General features: G+C 38.3%; 1 pseudogene; it reads left to right on the top strand.

Annotated features, from left to right (window-relative positions):
* The first annotated feature begins 1,714 nt into the window (after positions 1 to 1,714).
* Positions 1,715 to 16,468, top strand: LOC114089617 (small ribosomal subunit protein uS10-like; annotated as a pseudogene).
* Positions 16,469 to 16,865: the final 397 nt, after the last annotated feature.

Here is a 16,865-nt window from a genome sequence, read left to right as displayed (position 1 = left end):
GCCACTTAAACCAAGAACTACTAAGATGATCTGGAATTTCTTGAAGGCAAAAGTTCAAGGTAATTGATGGAAAACTGTTGCTCCCTGCAACAAGGGTACGTGGGAGACAGGCAGGACCAGCCTGTCGTCTCTGAGGGGCTGAGCGAGAGGGTAAGTGTCGCAGCCCAGTCCCCATCCCAAGATTGGGAAGAAACCACACTGAGCTGGGAGTTGTGTCAGCCGTGAAGGTGCAGCAAATCTCAACTTTATTGTGTCAGGGACAAGTTTATATAGTGATAGAAGGAGGGGGTAAGAAGACACAGTAGCGAGAACCAATAGGGGACAGTTACGTCACTTTTACTAAGGGCCTAGGCAGATTTCAGGTTAAACCATTAGGCGGGGCTAAGGTCAAAAGCCCTCACTTGCCAATCCATCCAGGTCACGTATATGGAAATGCTCTGGAAGAACCCATGAGGTCACCTCAGCCACCACCCAATAATGGCCGTGGTCCCAAAGGAGGTAAAAGTTTCCAACAGCAAACCAGTCAATGGAAAGGCTGTTTGGGTCAGCTGCTCTTCCTCTCCTCCCCCAATCTTGTGCAGAATATGGCAGTTTGTCCTAGATTGAAGTTATACACATTCTAAAGAAACTGATTTATTTTCTGGGATGGCACAGCAGTGCTTGGGGAAGGATAGAGTAAATCATTATTCACTTTGCCATGGAGGTTGAAGGAGGAAGCCTTCCTGCCTGCCAGCTGATATAGTCATCCCAAAGACAGAACATGTAATTAGTATTTATATTGTGAGGAGAGAATAATAATTGCTATAAACTGAATGTTTGTGTCCCTGGGTTCATATATTGAAATCCTAACCCTCCAGCATGATGATACTTGGAAGCAGGGCCTTTGAGATTTGATTAGAATGTAAGGACAGTTTTCATGAAGGAGATTAGTGTCCTTATAAAACATCCTGGGGACTGGGGGTGTAACTCAGGGATAGAGCTGGATCATAGCAGGTGCAGGGGCGGGATCTACGTTTGATTCCTAGTGTTGGGGGGCGGGGGAAGCCTGAGCACCACCTCATCCCTTCCACCATGTGAAGACACAGTGAGAAGAGCCGTTTCTGAACCACGAAGCAGGCCCTCCCCAGACACTGAATGTGCCAGCATCTTGATCTTGTATTTCTCAACCTTCAGAATTGTGAGAAATAAATGTAGGTTATTTATAAGCCCCTCAGTCTGTGGTATTCTAATAGCCAGAATGGAATTAAGACAGTAATAGAAAAAAACCTGAGTAATTCATCTTATTCCTCATATTCCTAAATATCAAAGGATATCCGAGGGCCATGGAGATAGCTGAACAAAACCAGAAGAGCCAAAATCAGTAAAAAGAATTCACTTTATGAGAAACAGTTAAAGGAACATAGAAAAACAATTTAAAATCAATATTCTGAGAGAAATTTGAGGTGATACATCTGCAAAACACTCTCGGGTCATTTGGGCATAGGAACCTAGGCTGGAGGTAGAAGAGTAGGAAGTGAAATGCCTGGGAGTACACTGAGCGGAAGTGGGGGGAGCAGGGAGCATTGGGCCGAAGAGGCGGGGCGAGCACCACCCACGTGATTGATGCGCATGCTCCAAAAGCTGCCCGCCATTCTTGCGGCTGCTTCTACAGCTAGGCTTCGCCTCCCTCTCTCGTGGGATCTGGTTCGTGTTACCTGTTCTCACCTGACCCGCCATGCTTCGCCTGCCTGTGCTCGGCCCTTCCCTCCTCCGCCGCCGCATGGTCCTGCTTGGTCTGAATCCCCGCAGCCGCCTTGTTCAGTCAGAGCCCCAGCGTCCCCAGCCGGCGTCCTTCGCGGTGAGTTGGGGCCCACTGACTGGGCGGCAGCGAGGTGGGCGGGAAGCACAAAGACCCCTCACTGGATTTGGGTGGGGGCTTCTGTGGCAGGTTAGCTGTTGGTGCTTGGGTCAGGGTAGCAGTGAAGTCTCTGTCCAGAGGTCCAGGGAGTGACTGCACAGGCTTTGGAGAAATTTGGGACCTCATTCCCCTTGTGAATTCCAAGATGGAGGGGCAGAGCCATAGATTACGAAAGACTAGTTTGCCACCTTTGAACGTCCTCTTCATCGCCAAGACCTAACGTTTTTCCTAAAACGGTGAAAATCCTGGACGGCATGGAGATTCTAGAGTGCAAAGGTGAACTGGGCAATTATTAGATAAGTTTTCTTTAACAAGTCAGTTATGTTATCTATGAATAAATTCCTGCAGTTTTGGTGGCACCAGATCCCAGTTTCTAAGATAAGTTCCAAATTCCACAGAACATTTTAAGCAGTTTTGCGGAGTGGGGGTGGTGGGATACTGAGTGGTGGTGCGGGGAATTAAACTCAGGGCCTAGGAAATGCTAAGCATGTACTCTGCCACTGAGCTGCATATACCTCAGACTTTAAGCAGTTTTTTTAGTCTATGAATCACTGGTCCAGGAAGCCCTACTCATTAACACTGTTTTTCATCTTTTCCAGGAAATGGCTGTTGGATGTGTGGTGATTTTTACCGCCTTTTTAGCACCAGCTGCACATGTGCTAAGCAATCTGAACCAGTTCAGAAAAAGGTAGATGGAAGATGTTGACCAGCAGTTAAGGTCCAGAAAGCTTTCGAAAAGAGCTGTGGCTTCTTTAAATGAGCAAAATTGTTTAGTTAGGTCCATTGTGGGCATTCAGTTTCATAACCATATGCTTATGGTCAATATTTTGCAATTTTTAAATATGTGCACTATATAGGTGTATAGTCAAAAGTATTGTTCTGATTAAGTGTAAAATAAAATTGAAACATTCTTGGTATGTTTGATATATTTTCTTTTTCTTTTCTTTTTTTTTGTTGTGGTACCAGAGATCAAACCCAGGACATTGTGCAGCTAGACAAGTGCTCTATCACTGAGATACACCTCCAGCCCTCACAAATTATTTCCTAAACATCATGAAAGTTGATGGAAATTTCTGATTAAGAATGAGGGGCTGGGATTGTGGCTCAGCGGTGGAGTGCTTGCCTAGTAGGTTCGAGGTACTGGGTTTGGTCCTTAGCACCACATAAAAATAAATAAATAAAATAAAGGTGTTGTGTCTAACGACAACTACAAAATAAATATTTTTAAAAAATGAATGAAAACTGCTGTGAGAGGTCAGGATTAGTGACTTGGAGTGACATCTAGTACTGTTTTGTGTGAGTAAATGCTTATATCTAGTGACATCAACCTTAAAAGATTAGATATGCAGCTGTAAGGTGATTATAAATTAGCTAAATTGTTTTTATATTCTATTAGTACTGCTGCTCGGCACTTTATTTTCTGGGAAAAATAAAACTTTTTCTTAATTCATCCTTATTTTTTCTGTTGGGCTGGGGTTCAAACTCAAGGCCTCGCATGTGCTAGGTAAGAACTCTACTACTGAGCTACATCCCCAGTACAAATTTTCTTTTAAAAATTCCTACATTTCAGGATTTAGTGAATAACTACATGTATACTTTATTTGTATCTCTCCTAATTTAATAATTTTTATTGGTATCCTGAGTGGTCTTTCAGGTTTGAAGCATCATATGTATACCTTTGAATTTTAGCTCACTCTGCACTTAGGGTATGAGTGGACAGCACATTTTAATCCTCAGTTTCTTTATCTCTGTTAATGACTTAAGTTTGCTGTTTTGAAAGGATATTGTGGAAATTAGACATTAAACAAAGGTAAAGCACCTCTCAGCATAGTTTCTAAAACAAAGTGAATCAATAGAAGTTATTATCATGAAGATATATAAGTTTGCTAATATTCATTCTTTCAACAAATACTAACTGCATTCCTTATATTTCTACTTCAAAATTTATATTTGTGTTTTAATCGGGGTTCTCCACAGAAACAAATGTGTGTGTGTGTGTGTGTGTGTGTGTGTCTTTGTTGAGAGAGATTGATTTAAGGATTTGGCTTGTGTTGTTTTGGAAGGTGGCAAGTCCAAAATCTGTAGGGTAGGCTGACAGATTGGAGACACAGGAAAGAATTACAGTTCAAGTCTGAAGGCACTCTGTTAGGGGAGGTTATTCTTTTTCTTAAGGCCTTCAGTTGATTGGATGAGGCCTACCCACATTATGAAGGCAGCCTGCTTTACTCAAAGTCTACTGATTCAAATATTAATCTCTTTCAGTCTTCGAAGAAACGTCTAGAATAATGCTTGACCTAACACCTACTTACCGTGGTGTTGATAAAACTAACCTTTGCAATCAGGTAAAAAAAAAATTGTGAACTTATTAAAATCTTACAAATCTGTTAGGATTTACCTTTTTGTTCACGAGCGCAAACCTACTCTTAGGTTCTTTAAATGAAATCTAGCCCATCGAAGATCATTCAGTCTTCTGGTTTCTTGTTTCTTTTTTCCAATATTTGGGATTAAATCCAACAGCATTCTACCTCTGAACTACATACCTGGCTCATTAAAATATAAAAAGGGAATTTGAGATCGGGTCTTGCTAAGTTCCCAGGTTGTTTTTGAGCTTTCTATTGTCCTGCTCAGCCTCCTGAGTAGTTTTCTGGTTTCTTATATTCAATAGAACCTTGCTCCTTGACCATTTTGAATTTACTTTTTTCCTTCTTTGATGGCCTTGTTTTTCAGCTTGTAATGCCTGCCACCACATTCTCCAAATAATGGCAGAAGATTGGTTTACCTTTGTCCTGGCTGGGGAAGAATGTTGAATGGTGGGTGTCTTTTTCCATAGATCTTTATCTCTTAATTTTCTGAACTATTTGATTGACACATTGATTTATTGAGTACTCTCATGTGATAATACTATGTTGGATGAATTCTATCTTGTTACTTTACATGCATAAAGATGTCATATTCAAGGCACAATTGATTTTTATTATTTGGGGTAGTTATGTTTGTATGTATGACTGTGTCTGTGTTGCTATAGACTGAACCCAGGGCTTTATACATGTTAGACAAGCACTGTACCACTTTGCTACATCCCAGCCCAGTGTATTCTGTATGTTGCTGTGAACACTGAATTACTGAATACTGAACCATTACTCTTAGTGAAAATACAGAATAAAGTTCTGTGAAACTCTGGTCAGTGTTTTTGTCAGTACATAACTTGTTTTATCTGTGTGTGTCTCATTTTTTTTGTGTGTATATTTATGGTACTGAAGATTGAACCTAGGGGTGCTTTATCATTGAGTTATATCCCCACACTTTTTTATTTTTTTATTTTGAGACAGAGTCTCACTGAGTTACTGAGGCTGACCTCAGACTTGGAAATCCTTCTGCCTCAGCCTGCTGAGTAACTAGGATTATAGGCCTGTGCCAATATACCCAGTTTATTGTGTGTATGTATGTATGTATGTGTATGTGTGTGTGTGTGTGTGTGTGTATATATAAATAATTGATTCATTAACATTGAATACATGGCCAACTACACTATAACTCTGCTGTAAATAAAGTTTATGTAATACCTGTATTTTCCCCAGAAGGTACAGCATAGCCTTCTTGAACTTTAGGACATTAACGCTTTAGTCCTGTGGTTGGGACCATCTTCATTGTGAAATCATCATTAGAAAGTTCAAAAAGGTAAAAAATGTGGCACTAAATAGACCATGAAAGGAACATTTGTTTATAGGGTGAGACTTGAAACAAGAAGGCAGAGCATTGCTTTGTTTGACTTCAGCTGAGAATGTATGCATCAGATGATTTTAATTTTTTTGCCACTTTGTGCATGTCTTTAAATTACCATGTAAGTGCTTCAAGTTTTGATTTTGGAGTTATAAATAAATTTTAGCTAGTAGGTGAATTTGCAAATAGAGTCTACAAATGAGGATACAGTGTATATTACTACTTCAGAAACTTTGCAGATTTATGGTTTAAAAAATATTTTTGTAGTTGTATATGGACAGCATGCCTTTATTTTATTTGTTTTTATTTTTATATAGTGCTGAGGATCAAACCCAATGCCTCACATGTGCTAGGCAAGCACTATACCACTGAGCTACAGCCCCAGCCCTAATTCATGGTTTTAATATTTAAAATAATTCAAATCTGAGCACTACTAAAGACATTTCCAGGACACACAGAAATAAACTATAGAAATAAATAATGATCTCGTATATCATTTTTTCCTTGATACCTCTGGCAAAAAAAGAGATAATGCTAGAATTATAAACTCATACCTTAAGGCAGACTTGGAAATTATGTAATCTATCAGGTTAAGTGTGATGAATACAATATTTTAAACACAATAAACAGTATTTTGGGCAAATATTTTATGGAAAATATTGATAATTATGAAATATTTCAGTAGGATGAGGTGTGAGCTATTTTTAGTACAGGAGAAATTTTATTTATAAAGTTCTATTTTTAAAAAGATTGTTGCTATGGCACATTGCTGAATATGGGTAAATTGTGAGATTCTGGAAGTTTATTTCCTTTTCTATAAAATCAGCAGGTTGAGGGACTTAGATTTTTAGTTTTTGCTTTATTCAAAACAGAATATCCTCATTGAAAAATTTTGTTCCTTGTCATGTAAGTAGGGCATTCTCTCTTTTCATGATAAGCTGAGGCTAGTGGTAATTAAACTTTATAATATAATCAAGTACTAAGTTGAACCAGTTTATAATTTATGCATATGTGTACAAACATACTAATGATACAAATAAGTTCATCAGTGAGGAAAATCACTTCTCTAATGTCATGTATGATGTCAGCCTTCAAGCTGCTTAGCTTATTCCTTTATCCTCATTATATTTACTAGATATCATTGAGACTTACATTCCATTCTTCTCTATTAGGCCTTGCCTTTTTTCCTTTTTAACATCCATCCTTGCCATCCACACTTTTAAGTGTTTTATTGCCAATACCTTTAACTCCTTTTCCCCTTCATCTTTTTGTTTACATGCCTCCCAAAATAAAACTCTAGATTGGTCTACTAGTCCCTTGATTTTGGTGTAGGGAAATGCTATAGAAGGAAGTCACAGAATGATACTGTTAGTGCTGTTAGAAATTCAGTATCTCCAAACTTCTAATCCTGTAATACTTGAAATTCTTTGCCTTTTCATGATGATGACTACTTACAATCTCATATTTTATTTGCCTTTTTTCCATTACTATGATGAAATATGAGGCGGAGTAACTTATAAATGAAAAGGGTTTGTTTAGCTCTCAGTTTTGGATGCTAAAATCCAAATAGCATGGGGTGACTCTGGTGAGGGTCTGACTACATTACATCATGGATGGCATGGTAGGCCACCTGGTGAGATAGACAGCCAGAGATTAGGGAGAGGCTCTTTTATCAATATGCTCTTGGCCTTTAGATGACTAACTCAGGGTCCCACAAGAATTATCTTAATCACTTCTAAGACTGTCCCCAGTGACTCCACCAACTAGGCCCTACCTCTTAAACATCCTGCCATCTCTCTCATTGTGACACTGGGGATTATACCCAATGTCCTTCTTGACTTCTATTAACCTCAACTTTAGCAGTCCTCCTACTCTACTGCTTATTTATAGAAAAAGTTGAAACTATCCTTTAGTTATTATTGTTCTTCTATCTACAAACATTAAGTCCCACCCAACTTTCTTCCTTTTGCAGTAGAAGCAGAATTACCAGTCTGAGCCTAATCCCTTTGCCTGTGCTTTGGGACCTACCTCTTTTCTCTCTGTAGGACAAAAAGGCTGTCTATCTTTGATTTCTTCTGTATTGGATTCATCTTATAGTAATTTAAACATTCATTTTACTTTCCTTTAAAAAGAAAAAAGCTCTTCAATCCCTTTTTAACTTAAGCATTCCATGATTTTGGTAGACTTCTCAACTTTCTTCCCATTTAGTTTTCAACTAATTTGGAAAAAAAGGGTAAAAGAGGGGGGTGGTGCTGAGAATGTGGCTCAGTGGATAACTGTCCCTGGGTTCAATCCCCCCCCCACCAAAAAAAAAACCAACACTCCAATCTTTTCTTTTTAAGAACTAAATTGATTCTGCTTTTCTCTTCTAAGTTGCAAGCCCTGAAGATTCCAACCCAAATCAAATAAGGTTTATTTGTTCACCTAGTTGACTCTGGACTCCATTCTCTACCCGCATACCTGAGCAATTCTCGAAAGTACTTTTCAGCCACTTCCAGAATTAACAAAGGTAGGGCTTACTTCTCTTGATCTCTGTATTTAACCAGCTTCTGGTCTGGTAAGTCTTCAGTGTTCCCACTGAAGTTAGGGCACCTATGTACCCAGCTCCCAGAGCAAGAAACAGAACAGTTCTAAGATCCAATAAGACCTTTTGCCCTATTCAGTCAACTTCCTAATAATAATCCCTATTCTGACTTTGCCTGTTTGAATTTTAATATAAATGGAATAATACTGAATGCACTGTTAACTCTGACATCTCTAGCTTTGTGTTATAGATGAAATTTATTCATATTGAAGGTTTCATCTTTTTTTTTTTTTTTTTTTGCACTAGGGATTGAACCCAAGGATGTGCTTAATCACTGAGGTACAACCCAACCTTCTTTTTTTTTTTAATTTTATATAAACAGTGTCTCACTGAGTTGCTTAGTGCTTCCCTAAGTTGCTGAGGCTGGTAAGTTGCTTTGAACTCGTTCGTGATCCTCTTGCCTCAGTCTCCTGAGCCACTGCACCCAGCTATGTAGATTTTCTCTTAATAGATGTAGGCAGGGAAATTAGATCAAGAAGGTAGACTGGGCACATATGTTCTACTTTCAAACAAATCTGGAGAAAAACATAGTTTGGTAGTTAAAATAAATGGGTGTTTGGAATGTGAAGAACACCAGGCTCAGTTTCAACATATAGGAGGAAGGGGAAAGGCCTAGGATAATCAGGGAGATTTTGTTTTTTTAAGGGAATTATGCTTAGTTCTTTAGCATGTCAACTGTTTCCACCATCAATCTGTGACATCAGTTTAAAAACAGCTTTATCAAGATATAATTGACATACAGTTCACTGCCATGTGAGCACTGGGGCTAAAGAGACTGGTTTTTCTCCAGTTGTCTGTACTGATTTCTAGAAGGAATAGAGGGTTTTGGTGCTAAGTATCCAGCCTCTCCTTTACATGTATTAGTCAGGTCACAGTAAAATAAACAAATATAGAAATTCTCAAGTACAAAGGAAACAGGCAGTTAAACCAAGTACTTGAAGAAAATCAATATCATGAAAAAAGAAGTACCAAATTTAAGAAATAAAAGAACAAATACCAAGAAATCAGTTAGTGTGGCAAGCAGAGAAAGATTTAAAACAAATATTCTCAGATTTGAGAATACTGCAACCTTGACTATGAAATAGATGTTAAAAATATGATTGTTAAAATGAAGAACTCAGTATCGGAACGAAGTAACAATCACAGAGCAAATTAGCTTCAAGATCAAGCTGTGAAATTTTTTGAGAACCTAGAGGAAAGATTAAGGAATTTGAAATGGCAAAGAAAAAGGGCACATAGAATCCAGATTTAGAAATTCAGTATTTAATAGGAATTCCAGATATAATCAAGTAAAAAGAAGGGAGGAGAGAAAAAAATTTCCTAGAACTGGAAAAGAGAAAAGGCTTCAGATTAGAACAATCCATCAAGTGTAAGTACAATAAATTATAAAAGGCCTACACCTAAGTATATTATGAAATTTAAGAAGAAAAGGATATGGAGAAAATACTAAAAATCTTTCAGATAGGAAAAAAAAACAGGTTGTCTACAAAGAAACAATCAGTTCTTTTATTGTAACAGTCTTTAAAGAAAAGGAAATAACTCTTTCAAAGATAGGAGATAAAATGATTTTTTAACTGGTTAGATAGTATATCTAGCCTAAGAAACATTTAAATGGGAGGACAAAATAAAGTTATTGTTTTTAGATGTACAAAGTCTTAAAGTTTACCACTTTTAGGTATTTTGGGTGGCTTGTGTGTTATGGAAAATTATTCTTCCCTTTCCTGCCCATGCACAAAGGTAACACTTCCCCAACTATTTCTGATTTAATTAACTAAGGATATAAATGTTATTAAAATGAGGTGATTATACAGATCAGAGCCAGTGCAGCATTGCAGCAGTTTGGCTGGGCACAATTCAGGAGCCACTTGTCAAAAGAAATGAACTTTATTTTTAGAACACACACACCAAACCACACAGCTCCTCAGGAAAACCTTCAGAGCCCAACTGCCACCACCTGCTTCCCACAAGCCTCTCCACCTCCCCCATTCCTCCTGCTCTTGAGGCCCATTGGCTGGGTCGCGTGGGTGGAGCCAAAAAAAGTCCCCCAATGAGCAGCTCCATGGTCTGAAAGGGCGGGGAAACAACCCAATGAGCATCACTGCAGAGGAGCCAATCAGTTGGCAGCTAGAAGTTTGCTGGGGCCGCTGTGAGCCAATCATCAGCTGGCAGCTGGAAGTTTGCTGGGGCCCCTTCTGCTGGGGCCACTGTGAGCCAATCATCAGCTGGCAGCTGGTGCTGGCAGCTGGAAGGTTGCTGGGGCCCCTTTGGCTGTGGCTCTCAAGACAGCATATCTTAATGCATCTTCTCATGGTCCTCAGGTTCTAGCAGAATGTTCAATTGCTGGAGATGCAGTTCAGACAGAGCAAGGTTGTGTTGGAAGTGGGAAACTCAAGTCTTGCTAAGCTTTCCCCTTTTATCATTATGACTGTGGTTAGCATTCAGAAATAACAGGTTCCCATTAGTGGGAACAAATTCTAGGCTGTCTCGGTTCTTTTTTTTTTTCCCTCTTTTTTTGTGGGGGAGAGTGGGTACTGGGGTTTGAACTCAGGGGCATTCGACCACTGAGCCATATCCCCAGCCCTGTTTTTTTAGAGACAGGGTCTCACTGAGTTGCTTAGCACCTTGCCCTTGCTGAGGCTGGCTTTGAACCCGTGCTCCTCCTGTCTCAGCCTCCCAAGTCTCTGGGATTACAGGCGTGTGCCACTGTGTCCAGCCTGTCTTGGTTCTTAACCAAATGATATTACCAAGGTCTCATCCTCAGAAAAGAAACTGGTTGGTGCCCTTGGTGTTCCTGAGTCTTTGATAGCACAGAAATTGGCTTTTTCCCCCATAGAACTTAATTCCTTGCTCATATTTGTGAGACTGTCATGCTGATTTTTATTTGAAAACTACTGCAAATACATTTCTCTTATTAAATTATTTCTAATTAAATAATTTTATAAGAGAAATATTAGCATATTTCTCTTATTAAATAATTTTCCTGTGAAACTAATCCAAGGATGGGAAAGGGATAAATGGTGGTGAAGGATATCAAACAAAATAGTTAGATATAAGTAATTATTGAGTAAGTCAATGTGTTAATCTGGGACTGGATCCTCAGATATATCCTCAGAAATTAGGATATGTGTTGGGGTAAGGTAGATGAAGGCCAGCAGGGGAGACTGTAGCCAATGATACTGTTATAGGTGCTTTTGGCCAAAGTGACAGTGTTCAAATGACAGAGTATTCCTTCAAAATTTAAGAATAATTTTAAGAGGAAGAGAAGTAAACTGTATGTTTTCCAAGCCATTAGAGGAAATAATGAAAAGAAAATGACACCCCCCGACAAAAAAAGGAAAGAGGAAATAGCCACAATAAAGAATGGTACATTGGAAAAATAACATAAGAGAGTAAGAATAAATTCAAAAATAGCAATTATACCTTGTTTGTGAACTTCCTGTGTTAGAACATTGTCTAGGCAAACTCAGACTTACTGGGCTGTCGTAAGAGCAGATAGACCAATCTAAGCAATAGGCTGCTCAGTCTGCCCTGGTCAGCTCTTATGTTACTGTGTGTCTTTCTCTAGTTCATGATTTCTTCTTTCTTTGGGAATAATTAGAATGCAGAAGTCAAGAGGCTGAGGTTGTGACTCAGTGGTAGAGTGCTCACCTAGCATGTGCGAGGCCCTGGGTTCGATCCTCAGCACCACATGAAAATAAATAAATAAAATAAAAGTATTGTGCCCAACTACAACTAAAAAAAAAGAATAGAGAAGGCAATATGAACATAACTTTATGATATATTACAATTATCTGATCAGAGTCGATGTGAGAAGCAACAGGAATTCAGTACCCCTGTGTCACAGGCTTTGATTTATATAGTTAAGCAAAGTCCAAAACTTCCTTCTTCTGTGGTGTTATCTGATCCTTTCTCAAAATACTTCTACTGACCATCCATCTTGGAAACACTTTAGGACTGTTCTTCCAGTTTTGTTCATTTTGCAGTCAAAGAATGAATTACGTTAGCCTTTCCGTTGTCTACATTTTCCTTTATTTCAGTTTTTCATTAATTGACTTCTACTTAAGTGTTTATGAAACATTGAGACTTATCCTTTAGCCACCACCAAAATAAAAATAAAAAACAAATTTTTTTTTCTGTGCTGTGGATCAAACCCAAGACCTTGCATGTACTATGCAAGTGCTCTACCACTGAGCTTTTTTTGAGAGAGGGTCTCCCTAAATTGCCCAGGCTAGTTTTGAACTTGTAATTTTCTTGCCTCAACCTCCTGAGTGGCTAGGATTACAAGCATGTACCACTGTGCCCACCTTTATCAAATTTTAAATGAGTTAAGTTTGTCTATTAGAATATTCAGATTGTTATTTTAATCCAACTATGTGATGCTTTCCAAAGATACAACCACAAAAAATTGAAAATAAAGGAATAGATCTTCTGCAAAAGATGTTGGAGGAATAAGCATTTAACTCTCTTTTTTGAAATCCATTGGCAATGATAAAAATGAAAATGTAGAGGGAAAAGATTTTTTCATTTTTAAGGAATTAGGAAAGTTGTTACCTTAAGATGCAAGCTATAAAGCAGCATACCTTACCAAATACTATAAAGAAGGGAATCTGAAACAAAGACTGAAAGCTCCTAGAACTGTCTCCTTATTTCTTGTACAGAGTCCAGATTTTACCAAAACTTTTGAAAGGCAAAGTATGTATTGAATCTCTGTTCAGAGGTGTTTGGATAGGGTCACACCCATGGGACCCAGCCCTTGAACTCATCCTTTTTTACCATGAATCCACCTTTGAGATAATCTAACCCACTTCTGCAATATGGCATTAATCTATTATCACCTCTGAAAGGCCTTCCCATTTCTTAGTATGGTCATGATGGCAATCAAATTATAACATGAACTTGGAGGTAACATTCAAACTATAGCATGGAGTTTATCAGAGCCTAACTGACTTGGAGAAGGGAAATACCCGAGTCCAATCAGCAGTGACCTTCCTTACGCAATTCTAGCCCATTGTAGCCATCCTGTCCTACCTAAAGAAGGAGAAACGTGGGAAATAGTTGTGAATCTTACAGTCCAGAGGCATAAGTTTACTAAAATAACCTAGTCATGAGGCCATAGAAAGCTTCCCCTCTCTCCAATTCTTACCATCACATTACTGAAGGCCTATTTATGGCAGTTCTTTTTGTCTGTTACATCATGATCAGCTGTCATGAGAAAATTGCAAGGCACACTAAAAGACATAAAACACATTTTTGGGGGGGTATTGGGGATTAAACCTTGGGTGGGTGGGCTCTCCCTGAGCTCTGTCCCCAGCTCTTTTTATTCTTCATTTTGAAATGGGATTTTGGTAAAATGCTTAGGCTAGCTTTGAATTTGTAATCTTTCTGCCTCAACCTCCCGAGTTGTTGAGATTATAGTGATATGCCACCACACTTGGCCATAAAACACAATTTGACGAGAGAGAGAGAGAGAGAGAGAGAGAGAGAGAGAGAGAGAGAGCGCGCGCGCGCGCGCGCGAGCGCATGTGCACATAAGTATGGGAACTAGATGTGTCAGGGATGTTGGAATGATCAGACCAAGAATTTAAAATAACTACAATGAATACACTAAGGGCCCAAATTAATAAAGGCAATATGAAAGAACAGGTGAACAAAGTAAGCAGAGAGATCCTAAATGAAAAAAAAAAAAAGAAAGAAATGCTAGAGATAAAAACAGAGTAACAGACATAGAGAATGCCTTTGACAGGTTTATTAGTAGATTGGATGTTATGGTTTGTATATGATGTGTCCCCCAAAGCCCAGGTGTGAGACAAATGAAGGAATGTTCAGAAGTAAAATGATTAGATTATAAGAGCTATAATCTAATTAGTGGATTGATCCACTTGATGTGTTAATATTTTGAGTGGATTAATGGTTGGCAGATAGGGCATGGCTGGAGGAAGTAGGTCATTGGGGGTATGCCTTTTGGGGATTATATTATCCCTGCCTCCTTGCACTCAAACTCTCTTTGCTTCCTGGCTGCCATGAACAGAGCAATATTCTTCCGCCATGCCCTTGTGCCATAATATTCTGCCTCACTTCATATTCAGAGCTCTGGAGCCAGCCCACCATGACTGAACCTCTGAAACCACCAACCAAACTAAACTTTTCCTCTTCTTTGATGTTCTTGTCAGGTCTTTTGGTCACAGTGGTGAAAGCTGACTAACACACTGGACACAAGTAAGGAGCATAGGACTGGGCGTGTAGCTCACTGGTAAGGCACTTGCCTAGCACATGTGAGGCACTGGGCTCGATCCTTAGCACCACATAAAAATAGATAACTAATTAAAAATATTGTGTCAATCTACAACTAAAAAAAAGTCAGAACTTAAAAATATGTCAAAATAAACCTCCAAAACTGCAAAGAGAATGAAGACTGAAAAAAAACGTGAGAAAAAAATCCAAGGACCAGGGAACAATTAAAGAAGCGATAATGTGTCATTGGAGTATTAGAAACAGAAGAAATGAGAAAATGAAAGGAGAAATTTTGAAATTTTTCTCTGTATTGTCAAACACCAAATCAGATCCAGGAAGCTCAGGAAATCCAAACAGGACAAATGCCAACAAACAAACAACAACAAACTTACACAGGTATATCATTTTAAAGTGTAGAAAATCAGAGAGGAAAAAATTATGAAAGAAGCCAGAGAGAAAAAAGCACCACCTTACACTGGGTAATAAAATCAAGAATTACAACCAATTTATCAGAAACCCTGCAAGCAATAAGTGGCTGGAGTAAAATATAAAAATTTGAGAGGAAAAAACTCAAAAACCTTGAATTCTGTATGCTGTAAAATTAGATTTCAAAAAACTGGAGAACTAGATGAGGGAGTTGGCACATGCCAATACATGTTACTTGGGATGCTGAAGCAGGAGGATCACAAGTTTAAGGCCAACCTGGGTAACAGATAATAAAAAAGAGCTGGTAGATGTAGCTCAGTGATAAAGCACCCTGAGTTCAATCAGAAAAAATCCAAAGTGGAATAAGACTTTATCAAACAAAAAGTGGGAAATTTTGTTGCCAATAGACCTGATTTGCAAGAAAAGTTAAAAATTCTTTGGAGATAAGGAAAAGAATATAGCATAGAAACTTGGATCTATATAAAGAAAGGAAAATCATCAAAGAAACATTAAGGATAAAATAAAAATCTATTTTTTTTATTCTAGATTTCTTTTAGTGATAATAGTTTGTTCCAAATTTTAATAGCAATGTATTTGATTATGGATACTTCTGTATATATATTATATATGTAAATTTACAGTAGTAAATATATCTATTCTATGTGTACATGTTACATACAGTAATATATTAAACCAACTGTGTCAATGATGAGTTTTTTTAATTTTTTTTTTAGTTGTAGTTGGACACAGTACCTTTATTTATTTATTTTTATGTGGTGCTGAGGATTGAACCCAGCACCTTGCACGTGCTAGGAGAGCACTCTGCCGCTGAACTACAACCCCAGCCCCAATGATGAGTTTTTAAAACAGTATAAATGCATTAATTGAAAGACAGATTGTCAAAGTGGATCATTAAGTTGGGCATGGTGTGCACACCAGTGATCCCAGCAACCTGGGAGGATAAGTCAGGAGGATTATAAGTTTGAGGTCAGTCTGGGCATTTTTAGCAAATCCCTGTCTCAAAAAATAAAAAAGAACTGTAGCTCAGGGATAGTTCAAGGCTCTGGGTTTGAGTCCCCAGTATCCTTCTCCCCTCCACAAATTGTCAGACAAACCCCAACTTCATGTTTCTACAAGAAACCCACTTCAGCTATTTCTGAGGAAAGCATAGTTGCCAGTGCTGGAGCTTAGCTCTTCTGCTCCTGACTCACTGCTATTCACTCTTGCCAAGGAACAAGTTGGTCAATAAGCTGCATCCTGGCCATTGAAGATACCAGAAACATACTGGTAGAAACACAGATTGCAATTTACTGAATTAGAATTACCCTAACCAGCTGCAACGTGTGTGTTGAATTGGTCAGAGGAGCCAAGGAAAAGAAATCTCAAAAGTCAAAGGACCAATTCAGATGCCAACCAAGAATCACTGTAGGAGAAATGCTTTTGATGGTTTTAAGACATGGGTTCAATTCCAGGTGAGAATCCACAAGTGACTCTTTGATTTGCACAGTCCTTCTGAGATTGTTAAGTGGATTATTTTCATATGTATTGAGCCAGGAGTTGAGATTAATGTTACATTGCAGATGTCTAGATCAACTGTTTTAATAAATTGATTATTAGTTAAAGAAACCCACTTCAAATATAAAGATTAAAATTATATAGATTTATTAAGTAATGTTATACCATGCTAACACTAATTTTAAAAAGTGGGAGTGGCAACACTAATTCAGATGGAATAGACTGTGGAGCATGGAAGATTACCAAGAATAAAGAGGGGCATTAAATAATGATAAAGGGACTATCTAAGAAGAATCCTTACATGATATATATATATATATATATATATATATATCACAAAATACATAAGACAGACACTGAAGAACTGAAAGGAGAGGCCTGGGAATGTTGCTTAGTGGTAGAGCACTTGCTTAGCATGCATGAAGTCCTGGGTTTGATCCCCACAACCAAAAACTAAAAAAAAAAAATAATAATAATAATTACAAGGAGAAA

Source organism: Marmota flaviventris, chromosome 2 (genome assembly GCF_047511675.1).
Source record: "Marmota flaviventris isolate mMarFla1 chromosome 2, mMarFla1.hap1, whole genome shotgun sequence".
Classification (NCBI taxonomy): Eukaryota; Metazoa; Chordata; class Mammalia; order Rodentia; family Sciuridae; genus Marmota; species Marmota flaviventris.
The sequence above is the reverse complement of the archived record's forward strand: the minus strand, read 5'-3'. Positions and strand labels throughout refer to the sequence as shown.